Raw genomic sequence first — 16,460 nt, forward strand, 5'->3', positions numbered from 1 at the left:
GTTTATTTTCTGTCTTGTTCCACTAGAATGCTTTCTGCATGACAGCTGAGACTTATTTATTTCCTGCTCTACAATAGCGCTTGTAAGAGAGGATGTAATAGAGTAGGTACCCAGTATATTTGCTAAAGTATTGAGCATTATTCATACCTAATCCACTCTATGCTTTGTGGGAAAATGTGGAGATTCACTATAGGAATAGACCATAGATCACATGTAATCTAAAGAACATGAGAATTGTTTGTTGATCTGTTTCATTCTTAAAACCTGGTGCTTGGATGCTTTAAAGCTTCTATAATATACAGGTGTGAGAATTTCCTCTGGTTTCAGAATCTTGATATAAAGCATGAGCCTGCCTGAAAAGAAATGGTAAAAATAAGAAAGTCCAGTCATGTCTATGGGGAATACCAAGGGACGCAGAGAAATAAAGCACTCAGCCTCAAACCTAAGCTATTTTTGATAATAGCCATTCTAACATGTGTGAGGTGATATCTCATTCTGACATTATCAAAAAGATGAATGATAACAAGTGTGGGTGAGGATGTGGAGAAAAGAGAACCTGTACAGTGTTGGTGGGAATGTAAATTAGTACAGCCATTTTGGAAAATAGTAAACTCAAAAAACTAAAAATAGAATTACCAGATGATCTAGCAATCCCACTCCTGGGTATATATCCAAAGGAATTTAAATTTCTATGTCAAAAGGATAGTTGCAGTCCTATTTTAATTCAGCATTATTCACAGTATCCAAGATATGGAAGCAACCTAAATGTTTATTGCTGGATAACTAGGTAAAGAAATGTGGTATATATACAAAATTAAGTATCACACAGCCTTTACAAAGAAGGAAATTCTGTCATTCAAGACGAGGTGGTACTGGTGTACATTAGGTTAAATTAAATAATCCAGGCACCGAATGATAAATGCCACATGATCTCACTTATATGTGGAACTAAAAAAGTCAATCTCATATAAACAGAGTAGAAAGGTGGTCTCTAGAGGTTGGGAAGGGGAGGGAGAAGGAAATAGAAAATGTTGATCAAAGGGTACAAAGTCTCAGTTAGAATGGATGAATACACTTTAGTGATCTGTTGCATTGCATGGTGACTACAGCTAAAATAACATATTGTATATCTGAAAATTGCTTAAAGAATAGATTTTTTAACATTCTCACTACAAAAAAAGGATAAGCTGGTGAGACAATGGATATGTTAATTAGCTTGATTCAATTTTTTACAATGTATATACAAATCAAAGCATTACAGTGTACCCCATAAATATACAATTATTTATTAATTTAACATAAAGTAAAATAAAATAAAATGCAAAAAAGGGAGTTGTGCTTTTTAGAATGCATTCAGAAGGTAGACCATCTAGACCCAGATGTTCTGCCTTGTCAAGAGAGAAACCTCCTTTATCACACTGCACTTGAACCAGATAGGCCCTGGGAGACTTTACTTTCCTTTTAGCCCATTTAAATAAGGGTTGTTTATTCTTACCTCAAACACATCAGTGTCAAGACTGTGAATGGATACTTCCCATAGCCTTATTATAGGATAATATAAAATAGAGACTGATTTTGGTTCGCTGTCACAATGCAAGCCTAGATTTATTGAAAGATGAATATAATGTGAATCATATTGTAGAATCACGTCTTTCTGAATCATTTGAATTTTATGATTTTTTATTTTATTTTATTTTATTTTATTTTTTGAGACAGAGTCTGGCTCTGTCACCGAGGCTGGACTGCAGTAGTGTGATCTCAGCTCACTGCAACCTCCACCTCCCAGGTTCAAGCAATTCTCCTGCCTCAGCCTCCCAAGTAGCTGGGATTACAGGCGTGTGCCACCATGCCTGGCTAATTTTTGTATTTTTCGTAGAGATGGGGTTTCACCATGTTGACCAGGCTGGTCTTGAACTCCTCACCTCAAGTGATCCACCCTCCTTAGCCTCCCAAACTGCTGGGATTACAGGCGTGAGCCACATGCCTGGCCTTTTATGATTCTTAATACTTCATATATTCTTTTGCAAATGCAGGTTATCTTTTCAAGTGCAATGGGCAATATTGCTGGCAAATACCTATTATCTTTTATTCATTTTTTTAAAATGATACATTTAGGGCCTACAAGTGCAGATGTCTTATATGGATTGTGTTGACGTCTGGGCTTTTAGTGTACCCCTCACTTGAGAAAATTTTCAACCCTCGCTCCTTCCCACATTCCCACCTTTTGTAGGCTCCAATGTCTCTTATTCCACTCTGTGTCTATATGTACCCATTGTTTAGCTCCCACTCATGAGAACATATTTGTTCTCATGAACAAACATATTATTTGTTCCTTTCAGTTTCTTTATCATCCTTACATGCCTGCACAAACACAGTACTGCCCAGAATCAGTTTCTTGTCATTGTTTTTATGTGTACAACATTCAACTTACGATTCTATTAATACTTACGTGTTTGCGTTCCTTGGAATTACTCTAGAAAACCTTACCACAATCTTCAACCCTGTCCTAAGTTCCAGAACTATAAGAATCTGTACCTGATCCGTGAAAAAAAAAAAAAAAACTGTAAAGAGCTGTTTGCAAATAACAGAGGAGAAAAATAAACAACTTGTTTCTTAGGGATTCTCAGAAATGAAAGAACAGGTCATGGATGATAAAAGTCACTTGGACTTCTCTACAAAAAAGTAGACAAAATCCCTTCCAGACTATTGATAATTCATTGACAAATTTCTAAACTGGTTTCAATTTTCCTAAGATATATACATAAACACATTGTCCCAGTTCTACTTTTCAAATATGTTCCAAAGTCAGGCATAGTCAATACAAATCTTAGAAAAAAAAAGTCAATTTAACATTAGAAATCAGCAGAGAAAATATGTCAAACATCTCATTGAGAAAACACATTCATAATATAAGTTGGACATTTTATGCCTATATTATTTAATACTTTTTGTTCCCTAAAACAGATTCCAAAAATCATAGGAACATCTGGAGTTTGTGTTCAAAGTGTTCCTGACCATAATACATTCCATTACCAATTTCATGTCCAAAAATTCTCTCTCAAGTAATTCCCAGGCAGGCTTGGCAGAAGCCCAGGATAGTATATTTTCAAGTGAAAAAATAAAATACAATTACACAGATAATTACAAAGTTGCAATCTGTCATTTATCTGGAAGTCCCTTTGTTACTTGTGTGCATATACATGAAATAGCTGAATATGTGCATGCCATGCGCAAAAGTCAGAATTGACTGCTGTAATAAAAAAAAAAAACTAAAATAACAGTGGCTTAAATGAAACAGAAGCTTATTTCTCTCAAACCTATCATTCCAGGTATAAGCAGTCCAGGGCTACAAAATACAAAGGAATTAGGATATTTTCAATCTTGTTGATTTTTCTGCCTCTAGTGGACAAGCCCCATTGGCACGAATGAAGACAGATTAACAACACTTTTACATTCCAGGCAGTGGAAAAATAGAATAGAGGAAACCAGAAGCATTAATTAATACGTTCTTGAGTTCATATCTTGTTGGCCAGAACTTAACCCCAAAGACAAAACTGGTTGCAAGGAAAGATGAGTAATGTCACATTCATTTTGGTGCCTATTTCAAGAGCTAAAAATTGAGGTTTCTAATAAGGTAGATAAAGGTAACAATAAGTTTTGGGGGATGACTAACACTTCTGTCATGCCATGTCTGTGTCTACAGTTGACATTCTGTTTGGACTGGATGCCCCTGCTGAATTAGGAAAAATGTTGTGACTTTCAAGGATTTTAGAACTTGCAAAAGCATAACCCAATTTACCAATAAACCTTTCCTCCAACCTAAATTAGAATTATCAAGCAAGGAATTCATATTGAAGAACAAGCAATTGAATAGTATAATAATAGATTCTAAGTTTATTTCCTCAAATTCACTAGGTTTCACAGTTATATTATTTCATTCATTTCTACCACTTTGTGTTTGGTTTAATAATAAAACACCAGCTCAAAATTTTTCTCACATATTTTCCCCTTCCCCAATTATTTAAGACAAGTCAAACAAAACCCAGAAATTCCTAACTACATTTTCAGTGAAACTATGAAACATCTGTAACATCAAAACATACAATATTAAACAGAATGTAGTTGGAAAAATTAAAAATTATTTAGTAAAGTAAAACAAAGAAAGTCTAACTTACTTGTCTGTGAAAAGTAAAACTGGTAAGAATCAAGCTAATTCTATCTACAGACAACTATGACATCTCAGTCCTTGAAGAAACCTGGTTATCTTGCAACTGGACAAGGTTGGATGCTGAAAACAGAAAGTTGTTTGAAAATCTTTAGACCACCAGAAGGCCAGCTCCAACTCACTCTGACTACTGCTCTCATCCTCTACTTAAGGTGAGAAGTATGTTCTCTAGAAAATTGCATTATAGAGTCTTGAAATCTGAGGTATTAAACACAGAAGATGGAGAGAAGTTCTGCCCTGGAAACAGGAACATTAAAAAGTTTGTATTCTAAAGATGACATTCTTCCCCTCACTCCAGGTTCTTTTCCTTACTCAGAACCCAGAAATCCAGTCCCCATATTTTATATTTCAGAAGGTCTGTTCTAAAGTCTTCCTCTGAAAAACCTGACCTGACCCATAGGGTAGACCCACTGATATTGGCATTTTAGTGTCCTCAACAAAAAAGTTAACTGATTACAGGCTCATCCTAGAATAAAGTCTGCTAGTCCTCAAGATTTACTTCCTCAACTCCCAAACATATGCATAAATGCATAGAGTATCCTGTTGGTTTCTTAGTGATCACTAAACAAGAACCATTGGATATTTGAGGAATGCCTTCAGCATGGCAGAGAAAAATTGAAACAAACTTATTGAAGGAAGTGATTCAGTGGAGGTAGAGATAGTAAGGCACAGAAGAAAATTCAAACATAATATGATCAATATGAGAAATAAGAGAGGTATATTTATGAAGCAAGAAGAAGATGCCATATTTTAAAGGAACAGAATAGAAAAATACTGTATGATCTCACTTATATGTGGAATCTAAAAAACACCATCTCATTGAAGCAGAGTATAAAAATGTGGTTTCCAATGGCTGGGACATAGGAGAAATGAGAGGAGATGTTGGTAAAAGACACAAACTTTCAGTTATAAGATGAATAAATTTTAGGGATCTTGTGTACAGCATGATGACTACAATCAGTAATACTTTATTTTTTTTGTCAGAATTTGCTAAGAGAGTATATCTTAAGTGTCCTCACCACAAACACACACCCACACAAATAGTAATTATGTGTAATGATGAATGTGTTGATTAATTTGATCATGGTAATTATTATAGAATATATACATATGTTAAATGATCTCATTGTACACCTTGAATATATGTAACTTTTATTTCTCAATTAAACCTTAATAAAGCTAAAACATAAAGGAACAGTATAAGAAAGAGCTCTTGGAAATTTAATCTATGAGAGCTTTTTATTATTATTAAATGGTTTGGTAATAAAATTATGGAAATTATCAAGAATGTATGGGAAAAAAGGACAAAGAGACGGACATTTAACTTTAAAGTGAAGAAATGTGACAAACCCTACTTCTGCCAGGTGATCAAGGTCAGCATCAACAGTCCTAAATCATATTGATTGTATGTACCTTTGATATACGATATCATGAAAATCGCACTTTACCTCTGTGATATACCTCCAAAATCCCATATCACCAGACTAATAATGAGGGAAACATCAGACAAATTCCAATAGAAGAACAACATAGAATATACCCAGTACTCTTCAAAACTGTTAAAGAAATCAAAACAAGGAAATTTTAGGAAATATCCATGTCCAAAAGGAACCTAAGGATATGACAACTAAATGTAATATGGCAAGCTGAGTAGGATCCTAGCACAGAGAAAGGACATCAGGCAAAAGCCAAAGAGATTTGAATTAACCATGTACTTTAGTTAATAATTATGTCTCGACATTGTTTTATTGATTGCAACAAATATACCCTATTAATGTAAAATGTTAATAATGCAGTAAATTGTGTGTATATCTTGGGGGGCATATGGGTACTCTTTGTAATATTGTCTCGATTTTTTGCTAAATTTAAAACTTCTCTAAAAAGTAAAGTCTATTATTTAATTTTTTTAAAAAGTCCTGTTAGTGTAGGCAAGACTCATTGATGGATTCTAAGATTAGTGAAAGAAAATATTTGCACAGTCTCAAAGAATCTAGTTATAGGATAGATATTCATTACAAAGGGGAAAATAGTAACTTTATAGTGGATTATCCTAACAAAGGCCAACATAATCAAATGACCAAAGTTAATATCACCAATAATAAGACTTCAGGTACCATGCTTCTCCTGATATAATTCACTGTAAAGGCATCAATATAATTTCTGTGGTATTTTCCCAAATATGCATAAATTTAATATAAACAGGAGAATACATCAGAGCAGCTCAAATTAAGGAATATTCCACAAAATAATTGGTCCATCCTCTTCAAAGTGTCAAGCTTTTGAAAGGCAAAGAAAGACCAAGGAACAGTCATGGATTATAGGAGACTAAGGCAATATAACAATTAAATATAGCATGGAACTCTGAAATGGATCTTTTTTTTTCATTGCTCTTTTCTATCAAACGTTTATTTTATTTTACATTTTAAGTTCTGGGATACATGTGCAGTATGTGCAGGTTTGTTACATAGATATACATGTGCCATGGTGGTTGGGTGCACCTATCAACCTGTCATCTAGGTTTTAAGCCCCACATGCATTAGGTATTTGTCCTAATGCTCTCCCTCCCCTTGCTCCCCACCCTCTGACAGGCCCAGATTGTGACGTTCCCCTCCCTGTGTCCATGTGTTCTCATTGTTCAGCTCCCACTTATGAGTGAGAAGATGTGGTGCTTTGTTTTCTGTTCCTGTGTTAGTTTGATGAGAATGATGGCTTCCAGCTTCATTCGTTACCCTGCAAAGGACATGAGCTCATTCTTTTTTATGGCTGCATAGTATTCCATAGTGTATATATGCCCCATTTTCTTCATCCAGTCCATCACTGATGGGCATTGGGGTTGGTTCCAATCTTTGTTATTGTAAATAGTACTGCAATAAACATATGTGTGCATGTGTCTTTATCGTAGAATGATTTATAATGCTTTGGGTATATACACAGTGATTAGATTGCTGGGTTAAATGGTATTTCTGGCTCTAGATCCTTGAGGAACCACCACACTGTCTTGCTTGATGGTTGAACTACTTTGTATTCCACCAACAGTGTAAAAGAGTTCCTAATTCTCCACAGTGCTGCCAGCATCTGTTGTTCCCTGACTTTGTAATGATCACCCTTCTAACTGGCATGAGATGGTATCTCACTGTGATTTTGATTTGCATTTCTCTAATGACCAGTGATGATGGTCTTTTATATGTTTGTTGGCCGCATAAGTGTCTTCTTTTGAGAAGTGTCTGTTCATATCCATTGCTCATTTTTTGATGGGGTTGGTTTTTTCTTGTAAATTTGTTTAAGTTCCTTGTAGATTCTGGACATTAGATCTTTGTCAGATGGATAGATTGTAAAACTTTTCTCCCATTCTGTAGGCTGCCTGTTCACTCTGATGGTAGTTCCTTTTGCTGTGCAGAAGCTCTTTAGATTAATTAGATCTCATTTGCCAATGTTGGCTTTTGTTGCAATTGCTTTTGGTGTTTCAGTCATGAAGTCTTTGCCTATGCCTATGTCCTGAATGGTATTGCCTAGGTTTTCTTCTAGGGTTTTTATGGTTTTAGGTTTCACATTTAAGTCTTTAATCCATCTTGAGTTAATTTTTGTATATGGTGTAAGGAAAGGGGTCCAGTTTCTGTTTTCTGCAAATGGCTACCCAGTTTTCCCAACATCATTTATTAAATAGGGAATCCTTTTCCCATTGCTTGTTTTTGTCAGGTTTGTCGAAGAACAGATGGTTATAGCTGTGTGGTGTTATTTCTGAGGTCTCTGTTCTGTTCCATTGGTTTATATATCTGTTTTGGTACTAGTAACATGCTGTTTTGGTTACTGTAGCCCTGTAGCATAGTTTGAAGTCAGGTAGTGTGATGCCTCCACCTTTGTTGTTTTTTCTTAGGATTGTGTTGGTTATACAGGCTCTTTTTTGGTTCCATATGAAATTTAAAGTAGTTTTTTTTCTAATTCTGCAAAAATAGTCAACGGTACCTTGATGGGAATGGCATTGAATCTATAAATTACTTTGGGCAGTATGGCCATTTTCATGATATTGATTCTTCCTATCCATAAGCATGGATTTTTTTTCATTTGTTTGTGTCCTCTTTTATTTCCTTGTGCAGTGGTTTGTAGTTCTGCTTGAAGAGGTCCTTTGCTCAGGGAAGGTGCTTGTAAATTGTATTCCTAAGTATTTTATCCTCTTTGTAGTGATTGTGAATGGGAGTTTACTCATGATTTGGCTCTTTGCTTGTCTATTATTGGTGTATAGGAATGCTTGTAATTTTTGCACATTGATTTTGTATCCTGAGATTTTGCTGAAGTTGCTTATCAGCTTAAGGAGTTTTTGGGCTGAGACAATGGGGTTTTCTAAATATACATCATGTCATCTGAAAACAGAGACAATTTGACTTCCTCTCTTTCTATTTGAATACCCTTTATTTCTTTCTCTTGCCTGAAGTTCTGCCCTGGCCAGAACTTCCAATGCCATATTGAATAGGAGTGGTGAGTGAGGGCATCCTTGTCTTGTGCCAGTTTTCAAAGGGAATGCTTCCAGCTTTTGTCCATTCAATATGATATTGGCTATGGGTTTGTCACAAATAGCTCTTATTATTTTGAGATATGTTCCATCAGTACCTAGTTTATTAAGTTTTTAACATGAACAGATGTTGAATTTTATCAAAGGCTTTTTCTGCATCTATTGAGATTATCATGTGGTTTTTGCTCTTGGTTCTGTTTATGTGATGGATTACATTTATTGATTTGCATATGTTGAACCAGCCTTGCATCCCAGGGATCAAGCCGACTTGATAGTGGTGGATAAGCTTTTTGATGTGCTGCTGGATTCGGTTTTCCAGTATTTTATTGAGGATTTTTGCATCAATGTTCATCAGGGATATTGGCCTGAAATTTTTTGTTGTTGTGTCTCTCCCAGGTTTTGGGATCAGCATGATGCTGGCCTTATAAAATGAGTTAGGAAGGAGTCTTTTTCTATTGTTTGGAATAGTTTCAGAAGAAATGGTACCAGCTCCTCTTTGCACCTCTGGTAGAATTTGGCTCTGAATCCATCTGGTCCTGGACTTTTTTTGGTTGGTAAGCTATTAATTACTGCCTCAATTTCAGAACTTGTTACTGGTCTAGGATTCGACTTCTTCCTGGTTTAGTCTTGCGAGGATGTGTGTGTCCAGGAATTTATCCATTTCTTCCAGATTTTCTAGTTTATTTGCATAGAGTTGTTTGTAGTATTCTCTGACGGTAGTTTGAATTTCTGTGGCATCAGTGGGGATACCTCCTTTATCATTTTTTGTTGTGTCTATTTGATTCTTCTCTCTTTTCTTCTTTATTAGTCTAGCTAGTGGTTTATTTTGTTAATCTTTTCCAAAACCCAGCTCCTGGATTCATTGATTTTTGAAGGGATTTTATGTCTCTATCTCCTTCAGTTCTGCTCTGATCTTAGTTATTTCTTGTCATCTGCTGGCTTTTGAATTTGTTTGCTCTTGCTTTTCTAGTTCTTTTAATTGTGATGTTTTGATGTCAATTTCAGATCTTTCCAGCTTTCTGAAGTGGGCATTTAGTGCTATTTCCCTCTTAACACCGCTTTTGCTGCATCCCAGAGATTCTGGTACGTTGTATCTTTGTTCTCATTGGTTTCAAATAATTCCCTTATTTCTGCCTTAATTTCGTTATTCACCCAGTAGTCATGCAGAAGCATGTTGTTCTATTTCCATGCAGTTGTGCAGTTTTGAGTTTCTTAGTCCTGAGTTTTAATTTGACTGCAGTGTGGTCTGAGAGATTGTTTGTTATAATTTCCATTATTTTGCATTTGCTGTGGAGTGTTTTACTTCCAATTATGTGGTCGATTTTAGAATTAAGTGCCATATGGTGCTGAGAAGAATGTATATTCTGTTGATTCAGGGTGGAGAGTTCTGTAGATGTCTATTAGGTCTGCTTGGTCCAGAGCTGAGTTCATGTTCTAAATACCCTTGTGAATTTTCTGTCTCTTTGATGTGTCTAATATTGACAGTGGGGTGTTAAAGTCTCCCACTATTATTGGGTAGGAGTCTAAGTCTCCTTGTAGGTCTCTAAGAACTTGTTTTATGAATCTGGGTGCTTCTGTGTTGGATGCATATGTATTTCGGATAGTTAGCTCTTCTTGTGGCATTGATCCCTTTGCCACTGTGTAATACCCTTCTTTGTCTTTTTTGATCTTCATTGGTTTAAAGTCTGTTTTGTCAGAGACTAGGATTGCAACTCCTGTTTTTTGTTCATTTGCTTGGTAAATATTCCTCTATCCTTTATTTGAGCCTGTGTGTGTCTTTGCACATTAGATGGGTCTCCTGAATACAGCACACTGATGGTTCTTGACTTTTTATCCAATTTGCCAGTCTGTGTCTTTAAATTGGGGAATTAGCCCATTTACATTTAAGTTTAATATTGTTATGAGTGAATTTGATCCTGTCATCATGATGCTAGCTGGTTATGTTGCACATTAGTTGATGCAGTTTCTTCATAGTGTCATGTCACTTGGTATTTATATTTTGGTGTGTTTTTGCAGTGGCTGGTATCAGTTTTTCCTTTCTATATTTAGTGCTTCTTTGAGGAGCTATTGTATTGCAGGCCTGGTGGTGACAAAATCTCTCAACATTTGCTTGTGTGTAAAGGATTTTATTTTTCCTTCACTTATGAAGCTTAGTTTGGCTAGATATGAAATTCTGGGTTGAAAATTCTTTTCTTTAAGAATGTTGAATACTGGCCCCCACTCTCTTCTGGCTTGTAGGGTTTCTGCAGCCTGATTCGCTGTTAGTCTGATGGGCTTCCCATTGTAGGTAACCTGACCTTTCTCTCTGGCTGTCCTTAACATTTTTTCCTTCGTTTCAACCTTGGAAAATCTGATGATTATGTGTCTTGGGGTGTTCTTCTCGAGGAGTATCTTAGTGGTGTTCTCTGTATTTTCCCAATTTTGAATCTTGGCTTGTCTTGCTATGTTGGGGAAGTTCTCCTGGATAGTATTGTGAAGTGAGTTTTCCAACTTGGTTCCATTCTCCCTGTCACTTTCCGGTACACCAATCAATCGTAGGTTTGGTCTTTTCACATAGTCCCACATTTCTTGGAGGCTTTTTCATTCCTTTTCATTCCTTTTTTCTCTACTCTTGTCTTCACACCTTATTTCAGTAAGTTGACCTTCCATCTCTGATATCCTTTCTTCTGCTTGATTGATTCCACTAATGATACTTGTGTATGCTTCACAAAGTTCTTGTGCTGTGTTTTTCATCTCCATCAGGTCATTTATGTTCCTCTCTAAACTGGTTATTCTAGTTAGCAGTTCCTGTAACCTTTTATCAAGGTTCTTAGCTTCCTTGCATTGAGTTAGAACATGCTCTGCTAGCTCAGAGGAGTTTGTTATTAACTGCCTTCGGAAGCCTACTTCTGTCAGTTTATCAGTCCCATTCTCCATCCAGTTTTGTGCCCTTACTGGAGAGAAGTTGTGATCATATGGAGGAGAAGAGGCATTATGCTTTTTGGAATTTTCAGCATTTTTGTCTTGGTTTTTCCTCATCTTTGTGAATTTATCTACCTTTGATCTTTGAGGTTGATGCCCTTTTGACGGGGTTTTTTTGTGGGGGTCCTTTTTGTTGATGTTGATGTTGTTGCTGCCTGTTAGTTAGTTTTTCTTCCAATAGTCAGGCTCCTCTTCTGCACGTTGGCTGAAAATTGCTGGAGGTCCACTCCACACCGTTTACCTGGGTATCACCAATGGAGGCTGCAGAACATCAAAGATTGCTGCCTGCTCTTTCCTCTGGAAGCTTCGTCCCAGAGGGGCACCCGCCTAATACCGCTGGAGCTCTCCTGTATGAGGTGTCTGTTGACCCCTATTGGGAGGTCTTTCCAGTCAGGAGGCATAGGGGTCAGGGACCCACTTGAGGGAGGCAGTCTGTCCCTTAGCAGAGCTTGAATGCTGTGCTGGGAGAATCCTCCTTGTCAGGATCAGCTGCTCTCTTCAGAGCTGGCTGGCAGGAAAGGTTAAGTCCACTAAAGCTGCGCCCACAGCCATCCCTTCTCCCAGGTGCTCTGTCCCAGGTAGATAGGACTTTTATCTGTAAACCCCTGACTGGTGCTGCTGCCTTTTCTTCAGAAATGCCCTGCCCAGTGAGCAGGAATCTAAAGGAGGAGTCTGGTGACAGCCGATTTGCCACGCTGTGGTGAATACCATCCAGTCCAGACCTCCCAGCCTCCTTAGCACTCTCGGGGGAAACCGCCTACTAAAGCCTCAGTAATGGTGGATGCCCTCCCCCTACCAAGCTCCATCATCCCAGGTCAACTTCAGACTGCTGTGCTGGCAGTGAGAATTTCAAGCCTGTGGTTCTTAGCTTTGTGGGCTCCATGGGAGTGGGACCTGCTGAGTGTGACCACTCGTCTCCCTGGCTTCAGTCCCCTTTCCAGGGGAGTGAATGATTCTGTCTTGCTGGGGTTCCAGGTGCCACTGGGGAACACACACACTCAAAACTCCTACAGCTGGCTCAGCGTCTGCCCAAACAGCAGCCCAGTTTTGTGCTCAATACCCAGGGAGGCACACGAGGGACTCTCTTGATCTGCAGATTGCAAAATCCATGGGAAAAGTACAGTATCTGGGCAGGGTAGCACAGTCCCTCACAGCTTCCCTTGGCTAGGGGAGGGAGGTCCCCTGGCTCCTGGGTGAGGCAATGCCCCACCCTGCTTCTGTTCGCTCTCCATGGGCTGCACCCACTGCCTAAGCAGTCCCAGTGAGATGAACTGGGTATCTCAGTTGGAAATGCAGAAATCACCCGCCTTCTGTGTTGGTCTTGCTGGGAGCTGCAGACTGGAGCTGTTCCTATTCGGCCATCTTGCCAGATTGCCTGAAATGGATCTTGAACCAGAAAAATGACATTGATGGGCACTAGCGAGATTGTAATAAGGTCTGTAGATTAAAAACAAGAACAAGGGATTGGGCTGTAAATGGTATCAAATGTATCAATAGCAGCATTGGAATCCAGAAGACAATAGAGTGGCATATTCAAATTTCTATCCAAAATTTATCTCTAATCTAGAATTCTATACACATTCAGGCCATAAATCAATATGAGAGAATACAAATAATTTTTAAACATGGAAGTTCCCCAAAATGTATTTTATATGCACTTTTTCACCTTTATGTATTCTTGCTAAAGAAGTTATTGAAAGGTGTAATATATCCAAAGAGGGAGCAAAACGAAATGGTTCCTGGTATCGAATAAACAGCGTTTCAATATATGAGAAATGCAAAGAGGCATTTCCTCATGATGTGAATGGATGTGCCGAAAGGGAGATGCACAGGAGGCCCCAAGCGTACTTGCTGCAGACTGGAGGTAGAGGAACAATGGTGTATTACAGAAATGAAAGGTGTCAGAATACTTGGCCAATGGTTTAAAAAAATACATTTAAAAAGTTATCCAAACATTAACTCTAAGAAAAACAAATATATATATATATACACACCCATATATTTGAAGCAATATGATTACAGTACTCTCTGACTCAACAGAATCATAATTATGAAAATAACCAGTGTGGGCGTAATCAGTGTCATATAGCCACAATGGCAGAATGACTGCATGGAAAGTGAATGAATGAGAGGTAAAATGTTCATTTTATATAATACAAATGTTATAGATAGTATCTAATATGGATGAATTAGAAGACAGCAGTTTTTATTTATTTTTTGTAAATGTGGTAGAACATTACAGGTGAAACCACTAAAATGATTTAAATAATTGGTTATCAGGAAGAGAATTCAGGAAGATGAGAGAGTTTTATGTCTTTTAGGACTATTTAACTTTTTAAACTATGTTCATGTTTATCTTAATAAAACGTAAAAATACATTGAAAATAAATATATAATTTTTTTAGGCCGCAGTCACACCAATATGAAGATAATAAACAATGTCCCAACTTTTGTCCTGATTGATGCTTTATCTCTTTAATCCACCTGAAAAAAAAATAAACCTGGAGTAATATATTTCACAAAACAGCAATTCATGAGACGGCTCTCCAAATAGATGGTATCCCCATCTTTTCACCTCATCAGGTATGAGAGGAATTTCCAGAAAAATAACCAGATATTAATAGGCTTTTCTTTTGTTAAATCAATATTGCATTATAGCTATAACCTGAGAAATTTCCTACCATCATCCTTCCAAACCCCACCCCTCCATTCAGCTGAGCCCTCCGGATGAGTTACAGACCTTACCTTATCACCTCTCCTGCACTGGAAACTCTCTCCCAAAACTAATTGCATTCTTCAAGGAAACAGAATAGAATTGTCCTCCAGGACTCCTCCCTCAATATCATAGCTTAGGGAGGAACAAATCTTGAAGGAATCATCAGTCAACTTGGAATGAAATGCTCCAGGAGGAGCAACAGCATCTGTCTGCACAACAAATACCAGCTGGGATAAAAAAACTGATCATCTAAATCCATTATTCTAGAATGTTTACAAACAAAGAAATTAGGATTTTTCTTCGACATACTAATGTGTTTCTTCTGTTTATACAAAAGCATGAAGAATTAATTATTACTTAATCATGAGTCAGGGACTTCTCCAAAAGTATCTCAAGCTATTTTGCCTCTAGCTGTATTTTCTTTTCAATTGTTTGTCCATTTTTTAAGCCCTTAAGGAATCCTTTGCTGCATCCTACCAGACTGAGTTAGCTGGCCAAGTTATGGGCTTTCATATTCCATTTATAATTAAGTTATTAGTTTTGTCACTATTTGTTTAATTGTACCTTCTTCCCAGAGTGTGACACTCAAGGAGACAGAGAATGTATCTCTTTCTTACCACTAGGTCTCAGTGTTTTAGACATTCAGATATATGTTTATTTGTTTTTGACTGATAGGCTGTAGGAGTGAACAGCTAAAATTATGAGCTTTGGAGACTCAAGAATTGTTGCATATATTAAGTCATCTGTAAAAAAAGATAATAATGTACAGTACATATGTCTAAAGTAATTAGAAAGACTAAATGATGCAATAGGGCTCTTCAAGATGGTAATTACTTTAAAAATGTTACATTTTATTTATTTTCGGATTGTTGATAATAGAGACCTTCAGGACAATCAAAACAATAACAGAATAACAATGGTTTCCAAATATATAGTTTACAGTAAAATTAATCTGGACAGGCTAGAGGAAAATAGGGCTGCATTGTAATTAGACAGGCTGCCTAGGAACTTGACTGCTTATTGTAAAGTACAATGAGGACTTTGGACAGGCTGGAGAGAGGTAACATGAGCAACAAAGGAAAGGAAGATTCTCAAACATACTAAATGTTTTCAAAACATTAAAGTTATACCGCATCTAGATCTCTTTTTGGAGGGTTCTGGTCTTGTACCAAGACCAGAATATTAAAACATAGCACTGATCACAATCAGCTTAAGTGCTTACTTAGTATTTATTGATAAATTAGTTTATAATCAATGTTTATAGATATATTCTATACAATGTATTATATGGTTTTAGAGATACAGTTTTCTATGTAGCAATCATATATAGCAAAAAATATTTGGAGAAAGCTTCAGAGAAATCAAGAAGAAATGTGAAGGTCTGTAAACAATTTTTTCAGGCCTCCACGATCTGATTATTCAAGACCGTTTCTCTGCCTATCCACCTTTCTTCACTTCGATGACCAAAACTGAGGCTTTTGTAACTCTGAGAAGGAAGACTTACTTCTCCCTCTCTTCCTGATTCCTTTTCTTACCTGCTTCCTCATGGACCTTGCTCAATTAGTTTTCACCTTTTTTTCTTTATTTTCAAATGATACACTATGCACTGTATCTACAGAAGAAGAAACAAATGCCCAAACCTAGAAAGTTTTGTACGTGGTTTCAGAAGATCTGTGAACTTGTCTGAAGTTCATCTATTAATCTTAAAGTAGTCAGTGCAGTGAAACAAACTCCTGGTCTTTAATAGTTGATGTTTCTACATTCATCCTTTTTGTTCTTTCATTCCATTCTGGTATTTGGCCTTAGGCTCTTTCTTCCAACTTTAATGCTTTTGCCTGGGTCACCAACATGGGAATTTAATGTGAATAAAATACCTTGCAGAGGGTACACAATGCTTGCGTACCACTGAGGTAGTGGCTGATGTCCTTATAAGGCACCATATTAGTTTAGCTTTCCTTCAGTTTTTAATTTCGCAAGCATTTTGTAAAGTTTACATGACAAAAAATTAAAATTGGACATGTGTCAATGCTAATTAATTGATATTATATACA

At 36.9% G+C, this 16,460-nt stretch overlaps 1 protein-coding gene across 1 annotated transcript in view; it reads right to left on the reverse strand.

The window, feature by feature from the left end:
• Positions 1 to 16,460, reverse strand: part of SCN7A (sodium voltage-gated channel alpha subunit 7) — a 200,281-nt gene that overhangs the window by 93,930 nt on the left and 89,891 nt on the right. The gene's annotated exons all lie outside the window — the stretch shown is intronic.

Source organism: Pan troglodytes, chromosome 13 (assembly GCF_028858775.2).
Source record: "Pan troglodytes isolate AG18354 chromosome 13, NHGRI_mPanTro3-v2.0_pri, whole genome shotgun sequence".
Lineage (NCBI taxonomy): Eukaryota > Metazoa > Chordata > Mammalia > Primates > Hominidae > Pan > Pan troglodytes.